Here is a 21,808-nt window from a genome sequence, read left to right as displayed (position 1 = left end):
TCCAGCTTCAGCAGGCTTTTACCAGGACAGCCTCTGTGCAACCTGAGTTGAAGGTATGTTTTTCAGAAACGTGTGTGTGTGTGTGTGTGTGTGTGTGTGTGTGTGTGTGTTTGCTTCTGCCAGAGTCCTGTTTTTTTGTTTTGTTTGTTTTGTTTTGAGACAGAAATTTCCTATGTTGCCCAGGCTGCTGGTGGCTTGTCTCGAACTCCTAGGCTCAAATGATCCTCCTGCCTGAGCCTCTTGTATAGCTGGGATTACAAGTGCACACCACCATGCTCAGCTCCACATTCTATATTAATGTCATAGCTTGAGGATGTGCGAATCACAGAAGTAGAATAAACTGAACCCCAAACTCATGTGAGGGCAAGCCATAGTGTGAAATTATCAGATGTGACTTTTTTTTTTATCCCTATCTAAAGTCTAAGCTGAAACAGACAAGCTTCCTTGTCATTTCCCTGTGTTAGTGAGTGGATGTTTTTTAGTTCTTCCCTTCCCTAAGGGCATAGCCATTCAAAGTTTTTAGCTACAAGCAGGGGGTCTCAGTTCCAACTCTATGCCTACTCTACTGTCCCCTTGTGGTCATGAAAACCCAAGTGCCCTGATGACCTAGATGGAGGCCAATACCCACAGCCGAGCTGCTGCAGCAGCAGCCTTATCCTTTCTCTCTCTCTAGTTTCCAGTTTCAGCTTTGATTTTGGCCTTTGGAGATTTCCCTTGCTTTCTCAGGGGCTCAGCTACACAATTAAAGGGATGTTTGTTGTGTTTTATCCAGCATTTAAAGAAGTTTGTAGCAGGAAGATTTTTTTTTTTTTTTTTGAGATGGAGTCTCACTCTGTTGCCCAGGCTGGGGTGCAGTGGCGTGATCTCGGCTCACTGCAACCTCCACCTCCCAGGTCCAAGCGATTCTCCTGCCTCAGCCTCCTGAGTAGCTGGGATTACAGGCACCCACCACGCCCACCATGCCCACATTGGCCAAGCTGGTCTCCAACTCCTGACCTCAAGTGATCTTGGCCTCCCAAAGTGCTGGGATTATAGGCATGAGCCACCATGTCTGGCTGCAAGATTTTTATGTTATCACCCTAATAGTTCTAGAAATGGAAATTCATGCAGTTCTAGTCGTCCTTCTTTTTTTTTTTTTTCCTCTTTCTCCATATTCAAGATGCGGGAGTCTTTGGATTTTTCAGAACAAAGACTCCTCTATCTAGAATATGGACAAGAGTTCCAAATTTGGTTGGCATCCTTCCTACACAATAAACCTCATCACAGATCTCCTGGATTAAGTATTTTATTCCACTTACTGTTAATTATAAAGTACCAGAAGTCACCCCAGGGAATAGATTCCAGGGAAAACACCCCAAATTGCAATCATAATAGGTCTGTTGCCTGATGCATTCAACAAGTCAATATGTGGAGACACCATGTTATAGCAGAGAAAGAGGGTTCATCATAGGGCCACTGAGCAAGGCAACAAGTGGAAACCTCAAATCCATCTCCCCAAGAAGTTTGGGGCTAGAGGGGTTTTTTTTGTTTTTTTTTTTGTTGTTTTTTTTTTAAGTCGGAGTCTTGCTCTGTCGCCCAGGTTGGAGTGCTGTGGCACAATCTTGGCTCATTGCAAGCTCCGCCTCCCGGGTTCACGCCATCCTCCTGGCTCAGCCTCTCGAGTAGGTGGGACTACAGGCGCCCGCCACCACGCCCGGCTAATTTTTTGTATTTTTAGTAGAGATAGGGTTTCACCGTGTTAGCCAGGATGGTCTTGATCTCCTGACCTCGTGATCTGCCCGCCTCTGCCTCCCAAAGTGCTGGGATTACAGGCGTGAGCCACTGCGCCCAGGAGTACTGGCACATGCTACCACACCTGGCTAATTTTTTTTATTTTTAGTAAGGACAGGGTTTCACTGTGTTAGCCAGGATGGTCTCGATCTCCTGACCTCGTGATCCGCCCACCTCAGCCTCCCAAAGTGCTGGGATTACAGGCGTGAGCCACCAGGCCCGACCATTTGGGGCTAGAGATTTTAAGAGTTTGGGAGTGGGCAGAAGATGGCAGGGTGAAGTCATGGAACAGGGATGAAGAAACTGTTCTCATGATGATTTCATTCTTCTATGGGGGTCTTCAAACTGGTTGATGTCAGCTGTTTGGCTGGAATTCAGGATCTGAAAAACATCTTAAGCAATTCTTAAAAGCCTTATGATTCTAATGTCAGAGATCCTATCCATAGGAACAATCAGGATGCAAATGCTCAGTATTAGTGCAGCCTGATTCATGCTTAATTATAAATACATTTTGTCCAGAGTTTTTGTTTGTTTGGTTATTTTTGGTTTATTTTGTGTGTGTGTGTGTGTGTGTGTGTGTGTGTGTGTGTGTTTATTTTATTTCATTTTTTTGAGACAGGGACTGTTTCTGTTGCCCAGGCTACAGTGCAGTGGCATAGTCTCGGCTCACTGCAGCCTCTTCCTCTCAGGCACAAGTAATCCTCCCGTCTTAGCCTCCTGAGTAGCTGGAACTACAGGCGTGCACCACCATGCCCAGCTAATTTTTGTATATTTTTGTAGAGATGGATTTTCACCATGTTGCCCAGGCTGGTCTTGAACTCCTGGACTCAAGCGATTCGCCTGCCTCAGCCTCCCAAAGTGCTAGGATTACAGGTGTGAGTCACAGAATTTTTGTTAATCCTGTAAGGACAGCTTCAAAGTCTCCTTTTATTCTCATTTTTGCAAGTTCATTTAGAATTTATAAAACAACTTCAGCCAGGCAGTGACTCATGCCTGTAATTCCAACACCCTGGAAGGCTGAGGCAGGAGGATCTCTTGAGCCCAGGAGTTTGAGACCAGCCTGGGCATTATAGTGAGACCTTGTTTCTAATAAACAAGATTAAACAAAAAAAAAAAAACAAGATTAGCTGTGTGTGGTGGTGCCCACCTGTGGTCCCAGCTATTCAGGAGGCTGAGGTGGGAGAATCACTTAAATCCAGGAGGTTGAGGCTGCAGTGACTGGGGATCGCACCACTGCACTCCACTCTGAGCAACAGAGCAAGACCTAATGCAAATGACCCTTATTGACATGAAATCTCACCCATATTTTAGAGATTCCCAGGCACTGGGGGAGACAACCCCTTTTATTGGGCTTATTAAAATGAGAGGGGGGCCTAGTTTACAAGGCTGCCTTTAACGCATTGATTTGATTTGCTTTACATTTATTTTGGATGAAATTCACTTCAAAAGTGGGCCTGACAATTCTGTTAAAGGGGATTTTCTTGTCGTTAAGGTCAAGAAACATTGCCTTCATTTAGTATAGATCAATTGAAATGACCCAGCTTAGTACTAAAGGAACTGACAAGGAAAAAGATGGGCTTTGATTTTTGTAACATGAGAAAAAGAGGAAAGCAAGAGGAAAATGAGAGAGGATCTCAGAAAAGGGGTGGAAGGTAGACACAGACAGGTTGAAGCTTTGGGATGTATAAGAGTTAGGGACCTGGTCGGGCACAGTGGCTCATGCCTGTAACCCCAGCACTTTGGGAGGCTGAGGTGGGAGGATCACCCGAAGTCAGGAGTTTGAGACCAGCCTGGCCAACATAGGGAAACCCCGTCTGTACTAAAAATACAAAAATTAGCCAGTCATGATGCTGCATGCCTGTAGTCCCAGCTACTTGGGAGGCTGAGACAGAATTGCTTGAACCTGGGAGGCACAGGTTGCAGTTAGCCGAGATCATACCACTGCAGTCCAGCCTGTGCCACAGAGTGAGATTCTGTCTCAAAAAAAAAAAAAAAGTTAGGGACCTGCTGGAATCAGATGGCACTCTTTTTTGAGATGGAGTCTTGCTCTGTCACCCAGGCTGGAGTGCAGTGGCACGATCTCGGCTCACTGCAACCTCCGCCTCCCAGGTTAAAGCAATTCTCCTGCCTCAGCCTCCAAGTAGCCAGGAATACAGGCACCCGCTGCCATGCCTGGCTAATTTTTTGTATTTTAGTAGAGACGGGGTTTCACCGTGTTGCCCAGGCTGGTCGCGAACTCCTGAGCTCAGGCAATCCACCCACCTTGGCCTCCCAAAGTGCTGGGATTATGGGCGTGAGCCACGGCGCCCGGCTCAGTTACCTCTTTTAAGAGTACCATCTGGGCTGGGCGTGGTGGCTCATGCCTGTAATCCCAGCACTTTGGGAGGTCGAGGTGGGTGGATCGCTTGAGGTTGGGAGTTTGAGACCAGGTTGACCAACGTGGAGAAACCCTGTCTCTACTAAAAATATAAAATTGGCTGGGTGTGGTGGCACATGCCTGTAATCCCAGGAGGCTGAGGCAGGAGAATCGCTTGAACCCAGGAGGCAGAGGTTGCGGTGAGCCAAGATCACGCCATTGCACTCCAGCCTGGGCAACAAGAATGAAACTCTGTCTAAAAAAAAAAAAAAAAAATAGGTAACTGAGGCCAGGCACGGTAGCTCACGCCTGTAATCCCAGCACTTTGGGAGGCTGAGGTGGGCGGATCACAAGGTCACAGTTGGAGACCAGCCTGGCCAATATGGTGAAACCCTGTCTCTACTAAAAATACAAAAATTAGCCAGGTGTGGTGGCCGGTGCCTGTAGTCCCAGCTACTCAGTAGGCTGAGGCATGAGAATCGCTTGAACCCAGGAGGTGGAGGTTGCAGTGAGCTGAGATCGCACCATTGCACTCCAGCCTGGGTGACAGACAAGGGCAAAACTCCGTCTCAAAAAAAAAAAAAAAAAGATGTAAAACTAAATTTGTTGTAACTTTGTCTTTTGACAATCCCTTCCAATCCTGTGTCTCCATTTAATCATCAACCTTCCCTCTTTGGGTAGCTATAGAGAAAAGAGAGTAAAAAGAGAAGAAGTGAAGAAAAGATAAAAAAAGAAAAGGTGTGTGACCTTTTCTTCTTCTCTTAATCACTGAAATAATACACCACTGATTTCCCTATGCATGGGAACTCCAGAACTTGAGCCAATTCAAGGGAGGTGCCAGAGCCAACCTTTAATTATTGGTTGATTCAATAACCATGTCCTGTAATATTATTCTCAGCATTTGACAATGACATTACTCATAATGATTGGTATTTCTGTGTGAACATGGCTGAAAGACCAAGGCTAGGCTAATGGTCCTTTATAGACTGCACATATAAAACTGAATTTTTTTTTTTTTTTTTTTTGAGATGGAGTCTCGCTCTGTCCCCAGGCTGGAGTACAGTGGTGCATTCTCGGCTCACTGCAGCCTCTGACTCCCTGGTTCAAGCGATTCTCCTGCCTCAGTCTCCCTAGTAGCTGGGATTACAGGCACATGCCACCACGCCCAGCGAATTTTTGTATTTTTAGTAGAGATGTTGGCCAGGATGGTCTTGATCTCCTGACCTCGTGATCCATCCACCTTGGCCTCCCAAAGTGCTGGGATTACAGGCATGAGCCACCGCGCCTGGCCATAAAACCGATTTCTAGTCTGTGGAAACAGCCACTCATTAAAGCATCTGGTGCCATTTGTGCACCCGCCTATTTTGCCTAGTCATTTCCCTTCTGCAAAACTCATCATCTATTTCTGATTACAGAATACTAGGTTAGTCTGTCTGCCCTTGTTTCTAGCTAATCACAAGTATGATGTTCTGATTCTGCTAAATACCAAGGAAAATCAGGAATACAGAAGTTATAGGCTCTGACCACAGTAATGAGTGCAGGGTTTTACACATTAGGTACTCAAAACATCTGTAGAAAGAATAAATATATGTTTTTGAGAATTGTCTTTACCACTCCAAGGTGAAAGGGTGTAGTGATAATCTGAGAGAATTTAAAAGCAATATTGGGGCCGGGTGTTGGCTCACACCTGTGATCCCAGCACGTTGGGAGGCCGAGGCAGGCGGATCACCTGAGGTCGGGAGTTCGAGACCAGCCTGACCAACATGGCGAAACCCCATCTCTACTAAAAATACAAAATTAGCTGGGCGTGGTGGCACATGCCTGTAATCCCAGCTACTCGAGAGGCTGTGGCAGGAGAATTGCTTGAACCCGGAGGAGGAGGTTGTGGTGAGCTGAGATCACACCACTGCACTCCAGCCTGGGCAACAAGAGCGAAACTCTGTCTCTAAATAAATAAATAAATGCACTATTGGGATAATAACAGTATCTACTCACAGATGTTGCTGAAGATGGAATGAACTAATATTGTGAAAATGTCCAGTAAAACTTTAAAACCCTGGCTGGGTACAGTGGCTCATGCCTGTAATCCCAGCACTTTGGGAAGCCAAGGTGGGCAGATCACCTGAGGTCAGGAGTTTGAGAATAGCCTGGCCAACATGGCAAAACCCTATCTCTACGAAAAATGCAAAAATTAACTGGGTGTGGTGGTGGGCACCTGTAATCCCAGCTACTTGGGAGGCTGAGGCACGAGAATCGCTTGAACCCAGGAGGTGGAGGTTGCCGTGGGCCGAGATCGTGCCACTGTACTCCAGCCTGGGCAACAGAGTGAGACTCTGTCTAAGAAGAAAAAAAAAAAAAAAAAGGCCAGGTGCGGTGGCTCACGCCTGTAATCCCAGCACTTTGGGAGGCTGAGGTGGACAGATCATGAGGTAAAGAGATCAAGACCATCCTGGCCAACATGGTGAAAGCCTGTCTCTACTAAAAATACAAAAATTAGCTGGGTGTGGTGGCTCGTGCCTGTAGTCCCAGCTACTCAGGAGGCTGAGGCAGGAGAATTGCTTGAACTCGGAAGGCAGAGGTTGTAAGTGAGCCGAGATTGTGTCACTGCACTCCAGCCTGGCGACAGACTCCTCTGTCTCAAAAAAAATAAATAAATAAAATAAAACTTTAAAGGCCTATACACATGTTAATTAGCATCAGTATATGGGATATAGATATTATGGATAACTAGTCCAAAGATTAGGAGTCAAATATCTGCTCCTCCCCAATGGTCCCTAATTGTGTGACCTTGGGAAAGTTACTCAGAGTTGCTCTCTCAGACTTATTTTTCTCATCTGTAAAGTGGGGATATTCATACAGTTATTTTCCCTCCATGCATAGATCAGAGAGTTATTGCAAAATGCTTCAGAAGTTGTAAAACATGATGTAGATGTTGATTTTTTTTTGTTTGGGTGATTAGTACATGATCCAGTGGACAGAATGCCAACAGGATACACACTATTACCCCAAGAGTGACAATTTAAAAAAATACACTTCTCAGAAAGTGTATCCATTTGGGGTCAATGCATATGGTTGTCGAATCTGTGGACCCCTCAAGGGGTCCACTGCACTCCAGCCTGGCTGCCAAAGTGAAATGTTCCAGCCATGGAGGCAGACAGAATTAAATCAACCTCATTGTAAGTATCAGGAAACCCGTCTCCCAACCAGCTCTTTCCATGATTTCTAATGGATAGCAAAATTGGAAAATTTGCATTCCCCGTGGGTTTCATAGTGACAACACTGGACAGAGAATTGTGAGCTGAGTTCAAGGCCCAATTGCACTTTCTGATTGTGTGATCACAGACAAGTCATTTATCACTGCTTAGCTGGAAAAGAGAATAATGCAATCTACTCTGCAGGACTTTTAGGAGGCTAAAGTAAGTTTGTGCATGAAATGTCATTTTGTAGACTGCAAAGCACCAAACAAATGGAAGTATTGGTATTCTTCCCAGACACTGAGGGAGATGTTACTGAGCACTAAAATTTCCTGACACGTAAACAGCAGAAGTAGAGAGAATGGGGGGGGGGGGGGGAGGGGCGTGGCAGAGGTTGGGGAGCAAAAGGCCTGGATAATTCACAAACTGGAATAATCAACTCCTGAATCATATAGACTTAGCCAACCTGGGTCCAGTGTAGAGCTCTGGTAGCAACTTCAGTGGCTGGAAAATGAGGCCTATCAGGAAAAGCTGAAGGGACTGTTTCTTCTACAGAAAAGATAGATGAGAAGGAACCCGCGCTTTCCAAGTACACACGGGCAGCCTTGGGAAATGTGGCCAGCAGCTGCGCACCATTTCCACAGAGAAGGAGCTGACAAGTGTCCACTGAGGATTTGTTTGGATGGGCAGAGTGGGAGTTTTCTGTACCATACAGCAATGGGGCAGGCCAAAGCCAGCTCTAGAGCTGCTGTGAGCTGGTCATGTATTCAGCTGATAGCCCCTGGCAGGCGGAGTGGAGCAGGGGAGACAGCAGCACGGAGTTTGGTCATGTTGAATACACAGGCTGGCCCCTCACAGTGAAAGTTTTGTCTTTGTGAGATAGAGCTAAAAGATGCCCCTAGGACAGGAACCTTACTTTGGCAGGTAGCTCACCCTAGAACTAAACTGTACTTGAATCCCTAAATTTGTTCCTTGTGACAATTTACTACAGCCTTACATAACCCTAAATACACAGCAAAATTGCGAGCTGGGCATGGTGGGGCACATCTGTAATCCCAGCTACTTGGGAGGCTGAGGTGGGAGGATCACTGCAGCCCAGGGGTTCAAGTCCAGCCTGAGCAACATAGTGATAGTCATCACTCATTTATTCATTTCTTATTTTTTGAGCTGGTACTAGTGACAGTTACACACTGGTAGAAAAACCAGGGTGAATATCACCTCAGTTTTTCCATGAGGAAGTACACTGAACAAAGACAAGCTTGGTGAATAACTGTGGTATAAAGTAGAGGAATGGAAGGCCAAGGCAGGGGGATGGCTTGAGACTAGGGGTTCGAGACCAGTCGGGGCAACATAACAAGACCCTGTCTCTACAAAAAATAAAAAAAATTAATTAGGCTGGGCGTGATGGCTCATGCCTGTAATCTCGCACTTTGGGAGGCAGAGGCAGGTGGATTACCGGAGGTCAGGAGTTCGAGACCAGACTGAGCAACATGGCGAAACCCAATCTCTAGTAAAAACATAAAAAACATTAGCCAGTCATGGTGGTGGGCACCACCATGTAGTCCCAGCTACTTGGGAGGCCCATGCAGGAGAATCCCTTGAACCTGGGAGGCGGAGGTTGCACTGAGCCAAGATCATGCCATTGCACTCCAGCCTGGGTGACAGAGCAAGACTCTATCTCAAAAAAAAAAAAAGAAATTAGCCAACGTGGTGGTGCCAAACTGTAGTCCCAGCTACTCAGAGGCTGAGACAGGGGGACTGCTTGAGCTCAGACAGTTAAGGCTGCAGTGAGCTGTGATTGTGCTACTGCACTCCTTTTGAGACCCCATCTCAAAAGGAAAAAAAAATAATGATAGAAAAAAAAGAGAAGAACTATAAAGAGTGAGCCATGGAATCAGGGGTGGGAGCCATCTGTCCTAACTGCGGAGAAGAGAATAACGTCATAGAGGAAGTAGCACTGGGGTCAGGGAGTGAGGACAGGTAGCTTTTGGCAGGGCAACCAATGGCAGGAAGGGTGTTTAGGGCAGTGGCTATAGCATGACTCTTTGTGTGGAAGTGGGTATTTGATTTTTTATTATTCACGGGTTTTACCATGTCTTTAAGCAAAGTGTAGGCTTTTTTTTTTTTTTTTTTTTTGAGACGGAGTTTCACTCTTGTTGCCCAGATTGGAATGCAATGGTGAGATCTTGGCTCACTGCAACCTCAGCCTCCTGGGTTCAAGCGATTCTCCTGCCTCAGCCTCCCAAGTAGCTGGGATTACAGACATCTGCCATCACACCTGGCTAATTTTGTATTTTTAGTAGAGACGGGGATTCTCCATGTTGGTCAGGCTGGTCTGAAACTCCTGAGCTCAGGTGATCTGCCCGACTCGGTCTTCCAAAGTGCTGGGATTACAGGCGTGAGCTACTGCGCCCGGCCTTGTAGGCTTGTTAAGAACAGCGAGTGTGCATTATACTTCTTTCATGAGCTAGGTATTCCCTAGCACAGTATTTCCTCTATATCCATGGAATCAATGTCTCATTCTGTCCTGTTTTCCCACTTCTTGTCCACAATTTCTCCTCAGAGACACTGCTCTAACCACATCCTTCCTCTAGGCTTTTATTTGTCCTTCACATGTTCAAATCATATCCATCTTGTGAGGCCACCTTCCGTTTTTTTTTTTTTTTTTTTTTTTGAGACGGTCTCGCTCTGTCACCCAGGCTGGAGTGCAGTACCATGATTCCGGCTCACTGCAACCTCCACCTCCCGGGTTCAAAGGATTCTCCTGCCTCAGCCTCCCAAGTAGCCGGGATTATAGGCACGTGCCACCACGCCTGGCCAATTTTTGTATTTTTAGTAGAGATGGGTTTTCACCATGTTGGCCAGGCTGGTCTCGAATGTCCGACCTTAAAGTGATCCGCGGCCTCGGCCTCCCAAAGTGTTGGGATTACAGGCGTGAGCCACTGTGCCCAGCCAGCCACCTTCCCTTTTTATCCTGGGGAGAAAGGACTCAATCTCCTTTGAACTCCTATTTATAAAGCTGAACCACATGAAACTGCTGTTCCTGTGGATCAAAAATGGCCAAATACTGGCTATTTTCTGACGTTCAACCTAGTATACCTTCTGCTGACTCAGCGCTAAGTCTCATTTTGTAGTACTTTCCATGACTAGAATAACGGTTTCTTTCTTTTCTAGCTTTCTCCCTGCCTCCTACTCCCACCCCCACCAAATGGAAGCCCCATGAGAGCAGGACCTGTGCTCTTATTCTTTGCTGTGATCCTAGCGCCCAACATACTGCATGGTACATGGTAGGAGCTCAATGTTTGTTCAGTGAATGAATGAAAGCTTTGCCCTGGGGTTTGGGCATTAAACATATTTGATCTGGTTGTGGGATTGCATAAGTCTCTCTTAATCTTGCTTTTCTCAGCTCTAAAAGTCAAGTTGTAAAAATAAATAAGTAATTAAATAAATAATAAAAAGAAAAAAAATAAAGCCAAGTGGTGGGGTATAGCAGGTCAGTGGTTCCTCAAATCACTGGTACACTAGAAACACCTGCAAAGCATCAAAAACACAGATTCCAGGTTGACTCCAGATCAATGGAATCACAGTAGTGTGGAGGGGCCCAGAAATCTGTAGGTATCTTTGTCTCCAAAGATGAGTCTTAGGTAGCCACTGGAATAGCTATCAAACCTGCACTTGGGCACCACCAGATTCCATACACCCACAGGGCATGAACTGCAACTATCTTGGTCATTGCCAGGTTCTCAGTGCATGGCACAATGCCTAGCAGGTGGCAAACAGCAACAAACAATTGTTAATGCATCTTGGAGGTCTTTTTATATTTCTGAGAGTACCTTAAGGTGCCAAGGCTCATTAGGCTAGTTGAAAGAGATCTCAGATGGATTGACCTTGAGAACCTAGGGTCCCCTTGCACTCCCACACTTCAGACGCTTTTATATTTGTGGCAGTGTGTAACAAGCCAGGTGATACTGAGCAATTTAGCCTCCCTGAGCCTCAGATTCTTATGTGAAAAGAGGGCATTAGGTTAAATGACCACTAGGGTCCCATGGGATTGATCTTGCTTTCCATAATGACTCTACTACTTACTGTGTGACTTTGGGCAAGTTACTTAACCTCTTGTTGAAGTATCTGAAATCTTACCTCTCCCACTTCTTATCACTGACTGTAAGCCCCATGAGGCTGGCAGAAACCTTACTTATCTCATTGCATGTATCTGTAACAGTGCTTGGCATACAGTCATATATATATGTGTATAGATATGTGTGTGTGTATATATATACATATTTTTTTTTCTTTGTTTTGTTTTTTGAGACAGTGTCTTGCTCTGTCACCCAGACTGGAGTGCAGTGGCACGATCTTGGCTCACTGCAACCTCTGCCTCCTAAGTTCAAGCAATTCTGATACCTCAGCCTCCCCAGTAGCTGGGATTACAGGTGTGTGCCACCTCACCCGGCTAATTTTCTTGTATTTTTAGTAGAGATGGGCTTTGCAATGTTGGCCAGGCTGGTCTCCAACTCCTCACCTCAAATGATCCACTTGCATCAGCCTCCCAAAGTGCTGGGATTACAGGCATGAGCCACCTCGCCCAGCCAATAAATCATTTTATTGGATGAATGATAGAGATTTCTTTAATGCAGTGAGAAGGTAGAAGCTAGCTTAATTAAAAATTGTATATATCAGCCTGAACTCAGTATGCTGCTAGTTGAAAACTCAAAGTGATACATTATCTTTTCCCCTTTTAATTTTTTTTTTTTTGGTAGAGATGAGGTCTTGCTATGTTGCCCAGGCTGGTCTCAAACTCCTGGGCTCAAGCGATCCTCCACCTTGCCTCCCAAAGTGTTGGGATTACAGTTTGAGCCCCTGTGGTTGGTCCCTCTTTTTAAAATAACACATGTATTGAGATATAACCCACATACTATAAAATTAACCCATTTAAAGTGTTTAATTTTAAAAGCTGGGTGAGGTGGCTCACACCTGTAATCCCAGCACTTTGGGAGGCTCAGGTCGGTGGATCACCTGAGGTCAGGAGTTCGAGACCAGCCTGGCCAACACGGTGAAATCCCGTCTCTACTAAAAATACAAAAATTAGCCAGGCATGGTGGCAGGTGCCTGTAATCCCAGCTAGCCAGGAGGCTGAGGCAGAAGAATCACTTGAACCTGGGAGGCGGAGGTTGCAGTGAGCTGAAATCGTGCCATTACACTCCAGCCTGGGTGACAAGAGCAAAACTCCATTTCAAAATAATAAAAATAATAATGCTATAATGAACATTTGTGTATAAGTTTTTGTGTGAACACACATTTTCAATTCTCTTGGGTTGGTACCTAGGAATGGCCTATGGTAACTCTGTTTCACTTTTTGAGGAAATGCCAAAACTGTCAAACTGTTTTCCAAAGTAGCTGCTCTATTTTACATTCCCATCAACAATATATGAAGGTTTTAATTTTCCACATCCTTGCCAACATTTATCTGTCTTTTTTGTTATATCTTTTTTTTTTTTTTTTTTGAGACGGAGTTTCACTCTTGTTGCCCAGGCCGGAGTGCAATGGCGCGATCTCGGCTCACCACAACCTCTGACTCCCAGGTTCAAGTGATTCTCCTGCCTTAGCCTCCCTAGTAGCTGGGATTACAGGCATGTGCCACCATGCCCGGCTAATTTTGTATTTTTAGTAGAGATGGGGTTTCTCCACGTTGGCCAGGCTGGTCTCCAACTCCCGACCTCAGGTGATCCGCCCGCCTCGGCCTCCCAAAGTGCTAGGATTACAGGCATGAGCCACCGCGCCCGGCCTATCTGTCTTTTTAATGTTAGCCATCTTGGTGGCTGAGAAGTAGTATCACATCACTGGTTGGATTTGCATTTCTTTGATGACTGATGATGTTGAGAATATTTTCATGTGCATATTGGCCACTTGTATATATTCCTTAGAGAAATATTGATTGAAATAATTTACCCGTTTTATTTTTTCAGATTTTTAACTTTATTTTATTTATATACTTATGTATTTATTTATTTGTTTTTCAGACAAGGTCTCCATCTGTTGCCCAGGCTGGGGTGCAGTGACATGATCTCAGCTCACTGCAACCTCTGCCACCCATTTCAAGCAACCCTCCAGCCTCAGCCTCCTGAGCAGCTGGAACCACAGGCATGAGCCACCACACCCAGCTCATTTTGCCATTTTTTGTAGAGATGGAATTTCACCATGTTGCCCAGGCTGGTCTTGAACTCCTGAGCTCAAAGAGATCCACCCGCCTGGGCCTCCCAAAGTACTAGGATTACAGGCATGAGCCACCACGCCTGGCTGGATTTTTAACTTTATTTGGCACTATGATGTGTTTTATTGGGGTTAGGAGGCTCGACTTAATTTAAGACAACTCAGTGCTCTCTGATAGTCTTTTATCCTAATACGAGCTTTAATTTTTCACCTTCAAAATATTTATTTTCCTGACTACAGTCCTTGATGGAACAGTCAGGAGTCAAACGTCCTGCCTTCTCTCTGCTTTTTTGTATTATTACATCTTCACAACCCAGGGCTTTACTGTTATTTACTCATCTTTCATACGTTTAAAACTAGGCACAGTGGCTCACGCCTGTAATCCTTCAGCACTTTGGGAGGCTGAAGCAGGAGGATTGCTTGAGCCCAGGAGTTCCAGATATAGTGGTGCACGCCTGTAGTTCCAGCTACTTGGGAGGCTGAGGTGGGAGGATCACTTCAGCCTGGGAGGTTGAGGCTGTGGTGAGCCATGATCGTGCTACTGTACTCCAGCCTTGGATGACAGAGAAATACCCTGTCTGAAAAAAAAAATAAATTTGAGCTCGTTTTCAGCCCCTTGTTTCCCCTTTGCCCTTTTAAAAATGGGGTTAATTGTCCTTTTATTGTTGAGTTGTAAGAGTTTTATATATATTCCAGACACTAGTCCTTTATCAAATATATAATTTGCAAATATCTTCTCCCATTCCATGGGTTGCCTTTCTTGATGGCGTCCTTTGAAACACAAAAGTGTTAAATTGGTTTAAGTCCAATTTATCTATCAAATTAAAATAAAATGAGTTAAATTCAATTTATCTTTTTTTTTCTTTGCTGTTTGTGCTTTTACATCTAAGAAACCATTGCTTAATCCAAGGTCACAAAGATTCACTCATTTTTTTTTTTTTTTTTGAGATGGAGTCTTGCTCTGTTTCCCAGGCTGGAGTGCAGTGGTGCGATCTCGGCTCACTGCAAGCCCCGCCTCCCGGGTTCACGCCATTCTCTTGCCTCAGCCTCCCGAGTAGCTGGGACTACAGGCACCCGCCACCACACCCGGCTAATTTTTTGTATTTTTAGTAGAGACGGGGTTTCACTGTGTTAGCCAGGATGGTCTCGATCTCTTGCCCTGGTGATCCGCCCGCCTCAGCCTCCCAAAGTGCTGGGATTACAGGCGTGAGCCACTGCGCCTGGCACTCATGTTTTCTTCTGAATTTTAGAGCTTTAGTTCTTGCATTTAGGTTTACAATTCACCTTGAATTAATATTTCTATATGTATATAGGTATCAAGTAGGCTCTGTCTTTAACAAACAACAACCACAACAACATGATGTTTAGATGCCATGAAGTAGGTGGCAATGCCTTAACTTCATGCATGTTGTCAGGTCTGAGAGCCTCTTCCATCCTTGTCAAGAGGAGTGCTGACGTTCTCTCCTTTCATACAAAACATTATTTTTATCTTTTTTTTTTTTTTTTTTGAGGCAGTCTCGCTCTGTTACCCAGGCTGGAGTACAGTGACACAACCTTAGTTCACCTCCCAGGCTCAAGTGATCCTCCCACCTCAGCATCCCCAGTAGCTGGGTCTATAGGCATCCACCACCATGCCTAGAGAATTTTCTGTGTTTTTGGTAGAGACGGGGTTTCACCATGTTGCCCAGGCTGGTCTCCAACTCCTGAAATCAAGCAATCCACCAGCCTCAGACTCCCAAAGTGCTAAATTTACAAGAATGAGCCACCGTAAAAAGATCTTTTTTTTTTTTTTTTTTTTGCCAGAGTCTCGCTCTGTTGCCCAGGTTGGAGTGCAGTGGCACGATCTCAGCTCACTGCAACCTCCGCCTCCTGGGTTCAAGCGATTCTCCTGCCTCAGCCTCCCCAGTAGCTAGGATTACAGGTGGCTGCCACCACGCCTGGCTAATTTTTGTATTTTTATTAGAGATGGGGTTTCACCATGTTGGTCAGGCTGGTCTCGAACTCCTGACCTCAGGTGATCTGCCCACTTCGCCTTCTAAAGTGCTGGGATTACAGGTGTGAGACACTGTGCCCAGCCAAAAATCTTTTCTCATAGTGAAATTTAGCACACATATAGAAAATTATGCAAAACAAAAATGTACAGCTAAGGCTGGGAGCAGTGGCTCACACCTGTAATCCCAACACTTTTGGAGGCCAAGGTGGGTGGATCACTTGAGGTTAGGAGTTCGAGACCAGCTTGGCCAACATGGTGAAACCCCATCCCTACTAAAATACAAAAAATTAGCCGGGCATGGTGGCAGGCATCTGTAATCCCAGCTACTCAGGAGGCTGAGGCGGGAGAATCGCTTGAACCCAGGAGGTGGAGGTTGCAGTGAGCCGAGATCACACCACTGTACTCCAGCCTGTGTGACAGAGCGAGACTCCGTCTAAAAAAAAAAAAAATGTACAGCCAAGTAAATGATAATAAATGAACACCCTGTAACCAACACCCAGGTCAAAAAATAGATCACTGTCAGCACTCCAGAGATTCCCCTTGTGCTACTTTCTAATGGATACTCCTTCCTCCCCCATAAAGTAACTGCTACCCCTTAAGGTAACCTTGTTTGCTTTTCCTAGTTTTGCTCCCTAAACATGCATCCTTAACAACAGAGTGTCACTTTGCTGGTTTTTGAAGCCTATATTAATGAAATTGTAACATTTCTGATTTCTTTTATTCAACATTATTTTTGTGAGATTCATTCAGGTTTTGCAAAGAGCTTTGGTTCATTCATATGTATTACTGCATGGTATTACACTGCATGAACATGCCATAATATTCTATTTTTGATGGTTATTTGGATTATTTACAGTTTGGGGCTTTTACAAAGAATGCTGCCATGAACATCTTTTTCTGTGTCTTTTCCGTTCAAGCATTTCTCCTGCCTCAGCTTCTCATGTATCTGGGATTACAGGTGTGCACCACCACACCAAGCTAAGTTTTGTATTTTTAGTAGAGACGGGGTTTCACCATGTTGGCCACGCTGGTCTTCAACTCCTGACCTCAGGTGATTTGCCTGTCTTGGCATCCCCAAGTGCGGGGGTTACAGGCGTGAGCCACTGCGCCCTGCCTATTTTTTATTTAAATTGTTTTTTTAAAAATAAAGATGGGTGTCATTATGTTGCCTAGGCTGGTCTTGAACTTGTGGGCTCAAGTGATCCTCCTGCCTCCTCCTTCCAAAGTGCTGGGATTATAGGTGTGAGCCACCATGCCTGATCCCTCCATGTATTTAGATCATCTTTGATTTCTCTAAAGAAAAATTCTTTTTGATATAATTTATTTAAAGGAAGGGAAAATCATTCAGCTTGGGTAGATATAAGGAGAATTGATATCAGAAAAAGTCTTGGGTTAGTCAAGAAGAGATGGCATATGAGCTGAATCTTGGAAACAAAAAGTAGGAGTAAATTAGGTAAATAGGACAGAAGTGTATTCCAGGCAGAGAAACAACATAGGCAAAGGTATGGTATCAAGAAACCATGTGATACATAACTCTAAGTAGTTGGAAAACATTGATACATAAATGCAAAGGAGAGAGTGGCAGAGGCGAATGATGTAGACAGGGGCCACTACTTGGCAAACACAGAATACTGTAGCAAAATGTGGGGATGTGGGTAGACCTTCTAGTAGCTGACAGGCTCATCATCTTCAGGTCCTCTGTGCTATCAACCTACTCATCCACATTACAGTGGAATTCAATGTAGTTGAAACTTCTGCTCTCTGTGTAGCTTTTTGTTTTTGTTTTTTTTTTTAAGAGACAGGGTTGGCTGGGTGCAGCAGTGGCTCACACCTATAATCCCAGCACTTTGGGAAGCCAAGGTGTCACCTGAGATCAGGAGCTCAAGATCAGCTTGGCCAACATGGTGAAACCCCGTCTCTACTAAAAATACAAAAATTACCCAGGCGTGGTGGTGGGTGTCTGTAATCCCAGCTACTCGGGAGGCTGAGGCAGGAGAATCGCTTGAACCCAGAAGGTGGAGGTTGCAGTGAGCCCAGATTCTGCCATTGCACTCCAGCCTGGGCGACAAGAGCGAAATTCCGTCTCAAAAAAAAAAAAAGAGACAGGGTCTTGCTCTGCTTCCTGGGCTGGAGTGCAGTGATGCGATCGTGGCTCACAGCAACCTCAATCTCCAGGGTTCAAGCAATTCCCCTGCCTCAGCCTCTCCAGTAGTTAGGACTACACATGTGCATCGTTACGTCGGGTAATTTTATTTTATTTTTGTATAGATGGGGTCTGGCTATGTTGCCCAGGCTGGTCTTGACTCCTGGCCTCAAGTGTTGGGAATATAGTTATGGTCGCTGCACCCAATGTGTTGCTTTTTTTTTTTGAATTCTCCTGGTGAAACCTGAGTTCTTTCAGGGCATTCTGGGCCTATATACATACATTTCTGTAGCGCTCATTTCAGTTGTCATTGACGCATATATGCTCCATTTGTACCATGAGGTTAGATGAACATCCAAGAGCTCTCGTCTTTCAGAGCTTCTTTTTCCCTCATGAGGACGTTGCATTTGTATTTTCTGAATTCTTGGCTTGGACTTAGGTAGTGCTGTTTCATGAATCCCTCCAGGAAATATCCTTGCTGTGTACACACAGCCTGCACAGGATGCAAAGCAGGGCCAAGAGAGTGCCCTAGATCTTTAGAGCATGCCATCTCAGTCACCAGGGCCCCCTATCCAGATTCAACATTCCGCTTCACTGGTTGTATTGGGGATCAGTATATGGATCTGAAGAGCAGTATGTGTCCTCTTCCTTCTCTTGGAACCCAAGAGGTGTTTACCAGTTTACCCTAATGGATACAACCCAGGAACAGCTGGATGGAAGAGATGCATAGGACTAGGTATGGGAGAGAAGCGTCAGGAGCTTCCATGCCTTCTGTGTTCATGCCACTCTCCCAGCACTTCCACGTCGTCAGCAGTCTGGAAGCTCCTCAAAAACATTTTAAACCTGTATACGGGCTTTGGCATCTTTTATTGGTTGTTCTTATATATTAGATATTTAATCATTTTTAATATTATTTTAAATGGTGTTTAAAAATGTTCAAGTCCTAATTCTTTTTCTGTATATAAGACAATGAATTTTTGTTGGACATTAACCTAGCTATTAACAGCTTAGCTAGTTAAACAACCTAGGAGCAACCCTTAACTACTGTGAGATGGAGTTCATGGATAAATACCCCTAGCTTCCTCCCTCCTCAGTAGGTTAACTCTCAGGTATGTCCTGGTCTCTCAGAGGATTCCCAGTGGGATTGGGTCCCAGTTGCCTGTGGTAGTAAAACACTTATCAGCCCACCTTTTATTGGCATTTCTCCCATCCTCATACATTTCTCCATTCCCACACAGTGCTTCCTGCAATCACCTCCTAAATAAACGATTTACAGCCAAATCCTTCTTTCAAGGTCTGCTTTTGGGGAAACCAAATCTAAGATATGGCCTATTTCAGGGAGGCAGTCCCTCAGGTCTGAACACTGAGTAAGAGGGGTTCATTAGCACTCCCCACTGCATTGGGTGAAACTAGACATCAATCCCTGTTATCTTAGCCCCAAATACCTGTCAGACCTGCTCTACTTCAGCTTCTCAGTTTGTATTTCTGGAATTGACATGCATCCCAGGGGAAAAATGGCTCCAAACAGAGGACTCACTTGGGGCTTATTCATCCCTTGGACCCTGGTTTGGTAATCCATCATTATTTTGTTAGCTTTCTTGTGCCATTAAGCAAATTTGAAGAAATATTTTGCCTAACTTTTCTAGTTGTCCTCAAAGGGAGAATTAGTTCAAATTATTAGAAAGGAGCTCCCTTTAAAAACGAGTCTGTTTTCTAAGGTTGTACTGCACTTTGACTCTTCAAAGAGCTTCTGTTGACCCCTGCTTATCTCCATTATCTGTATTTCTTCAGCCCCCATACATGTGATGGTCTTTCACAACTCTATGCTTTTACTTGTTTTTCTCTGTTCAAAGTGTGACCCACCAAGGTGTTACAGCCCTGGGGGAGGAAAATTCTTCCTAATATGCCATCTGGGACAACAAAAAGGTAGCAAAGCCAAGATGATTACCAAAGACCAGGGAGGCAGTTTCCCAATAGGCTGTCTAGAGGGAGCAGACCAACTTTCAACCAGGAGAAAAAGTCTCAGTCCTAGGAAACTAGGAATGGGTAAATCAAGTTGAAAGCAGGATAAAAGCATAATGAGACAAAGGAGAGATTTGGAAGAAAGAGAAGCAAGGCAAACTATGGGCATGGTGTGATCTGTTTGGGAGCAATTCTAAAAAGATTAGATTTAAGCCAGGTATTCTATTTGCTCAGAACATTCTTGAAAGCTCAGCTTGGCCGGCCATGGTGGCTCAAGCCTGTAATCCCAGCACTTTGGGAGGCCGAGGCGGGTGGATCACCTGAGGTCAGGAGTTCGAGACCAGCCCGGCCAACGTAGTGAAACCCCGTCTCTACTAAAAATACAAAAAATTAGCTGGGTGTTGTGGCAGGCGCCTGTAATCCCAGCTACTCGGGGGGCTGAGGCAAGAGAATTGCTTGAACCTGGGAGGCAGAGGTTGCAGTGAGCCAAGATTGTGCCACTGCACTCCAGCCTGGGCAACAAGAGTGAAACTCCATCTCAAAAAAAAAAAAAAAAGAAAGAAAGAAAAGAAAAGAAAGCTCAGCTTGAGTGACTTTTCTTAATTCTCTTGGCTGGAATCACTTCCTCCTTCAATCTCCACATTACTCTTCTTCCATTTATCATATAATGTTTTTCTCTATTGGCTTTAAATAGTCTGTTCCTTCTAAATTATTAACTTCTAGATGGCAGCAGTGGTAGAGTGGAAAGAACAATGGAATCCAAGTCAGAAGACTGGGGTTTCAGTATCAGCTTCAGTACTTACGTCAGGTGTTTGAGCCCCAGTGTCCTCATCTAGATAACGGGGATATTATAATTTACCCTATAGTGTGATTCAAGTATTCAAAGGTATAAGGTGTAAAAGTTGAACATAGATGGGAGGCCGAGGTGGGCCGATCGCTTGAGCCCAGGAGATCGAAACCAGCCTGAGCAACATGGCAAAACCCCGCCTCTACAAATACAAAAATTAGCCAGGCGTGGTAGCCTGTGCCTGTAGACCCAGCTACTTGGGAGGCCAGTGCAGGAGAATTGCTTGAGCCTGCTAGGTGGAGGTTGCAGTGAGCTGAGGTCATGTCACTGCACTCCAGCCTGGGTGATGGGAGTGAAATCCTGCCTCAAAAAAAAAAAAGTGGAACATAGCACCAGACAAGTAAATGTTTCCATTTGCTGAGCCTACTATGTATATGAACTGTCCTAGGTGTCTGACATACATTATCTTATTTAGATCTCACTGCAACCCTGTGTAGATAGATCTATTAGTATGGAATATTTAACAAATGAGGAAAAAAGATGCAATGATAGGTTAAATCTAACTAATTTTTTTTTAAGACAGATTGTCATTCTGTCGCCCAGGCTAGAGTGCAGTGGCACAATCTTGGCTCACTGCAACCTCCACCTCCCGGGTTCGAGCAAGCAATTCTCCTGCCTCAGCCTCTGGAGTAGCTGTGACTACAGCCACACCAACACTCCCGGCTAATTTTTGTATTTTTAGTAGAGACGGGGTTTCACCATGTTGGCCAGGCTGATCTCAAACTCCTGACCTCAGGTGATACACCCATCTCGGCCTCCCAAGATGCTGGGATTATGGGCATGAGCCAGTGCACCTGGCCAAATCTAACTACTCTAAATCCAAGTAAGGCCACGTAGTTAAGTAGCAGAAACAACTGAAATTTAGATCTGGGCTGGGCGCAGTGGCTCACACCTGTAATCCCAACACTTTGGGAGGCCAAAGTGGGTGGATTACCTGAGGTCGGGAGTTCAAGACCAACCTGGCCAACATGGTGAAACCCTGTCTCTACTAAAAATACAAAAATTACCCAGGCATGGTGGCGGTGCCTGTAATCCCAGCTACTCGGGAGACTGAGGCAGGAGAATCACTTGAACCCAGGAGGCGGAGGTGGCAGTGAGCCAAGATCGTGCCATTGCACTCTAGCCTGGGCGACAGAGCAAAAACTCCATCTCAGAAAAAAAAAAAAATTTTAGATCTGTTTGGCTCGAAATCTAGCAGTGTCTACTGGTCTACCTTCCTTCCTCGGGGCTCACAGGGACATCTAATAGTGACCTTGAAATCACTTTTTAGTCTAAACTAATCTGGGCCAATGGTTGAGCTGGTAACCTACAAAAGTCTTCCATTATCTGCCTC

General features: G+C 45.1%; 1 non-coding gene and 1 pseudogene across 1 annotated transcript; both read right to left on the bottom strand.

Annotated features, from left to right (window-relative positions):
* The window catches only part of LOC116813844 (epididymal secretory protein E3-beta-like), a 29,006-nt pseudogene extending 10,120 nt beyond the window's left edge, over nucleotides 1-18,886 (bottom strand).
* Nucleotides 14,882-15,008, bottom strand: LOC116814019 (U6atac minor spliceosomal RNA). The gene has a single exon (XR_004371123.1). It is a non-coding gene; the product is annotated as a U6atac minor spliceosomal RNA (small nuclear RNA).
* Nucleotides 18,887-21,808: the final 2,922 nt, after the last annotated feature.

This window comes from Hylobates moloch, unplaced genomic scaffold (genome assembly GCF_009828535.3).
Source record: "Hylobates moloch isolate HMO894 unplaced genomic scaffold, HMol_V3 SCAFFOLD_9, whole genome shotgun sequence".
Taxonomy (NCBI): domain Eukaryota; kingdom Metazoa; phylum Chordata; class Mammalia; order Primates; family Hylobatidae; genus Hylobates; species Hylobates moloch.
The sequence above is the reverse complement of the archived record's forward strand: the minus strand, read 5'-3'. Positions and strand labels throughout refer to the sequence as shown.